We start from the raw sequence: 775 nt of genomic DNA, 5'->3' as shown, positions 1-775 counted from the left end.
CTCAAACTATTCTAACACTTAGAAGAAGGAGAGGGGTTCACACAAGATTGCAGCAGCATTTCTTTCCTATTTTTACTCTTCGGTCTTGTGTGGTTTAATCGGGGATGAGAGGGGTATTTATAGGCCTCAAGTTGATTCAAACTTAGAGCCTAAAAATATCTCATCCCGGGTTTCCTGGGTATGGGCGGTACCACCGCTAGTGTTAGTTTGACACTAGGCGGTACCACCACCTGATAGGGGCGGTGCCACCGCCTGGCACCCTACCACTGGGTGGTACCACCACCTGCAGCCTCTCGGAAGCTGTGTCTGGGTGGTACCACCGCCTGACACAATCTCGAAAACTGTGCCACGACGGTGTCATCTCTTATGGCACTATTTGGGTCTTTTCATTGGGCCCAACATAATTCTTACATGGGCCCAACTAGCCCCTAATTAGGTTAGCTAAATTTCAATTCTAATTATGTACTAACTATAAATTCTAAGATATATTCTAAGCTAAACAAGTCCATAAGTCTAATTTCTTCCGGTGAGCTTCTAGAGATCTTCCGACGAACTTCTGACAATCTCTCGGTAATGTTCCAACGGACTCCCGACAAGCTCCTGGACTTCACGATGATCTTCTTGGTGAGTTCTGATAAGCTTCTTTAGCAAGCTCCTGGACTTCTCAGTTGGTTCCGACAGAACTTCCGACGAATGCTCGAACTCCCAACGAAATCGCGTTCTTGACTCTAGGACTTCATTTTGATTTATGCCTTGCTATCGTAGTTAATCCTAC

Source organism: Musa acuminata, chromosome BXJ3-9 (assembly GCF_036884655.1).
Source record: "Musa acuminata AAA Group cultivar baxijiao chromosome BXJ3-9, Cavendish_Baxijiao_AAA, whole genome shotgun sequence".
Lineage (NCBI taxonomy): Eukaryota > Viridiplantae > Streptophyta > Magnoliopsida > Zingiberales > Musaceae > Musa > Musa acuminata.
This window is presented reverse-complemented; position numbering follows the sequence as displayed.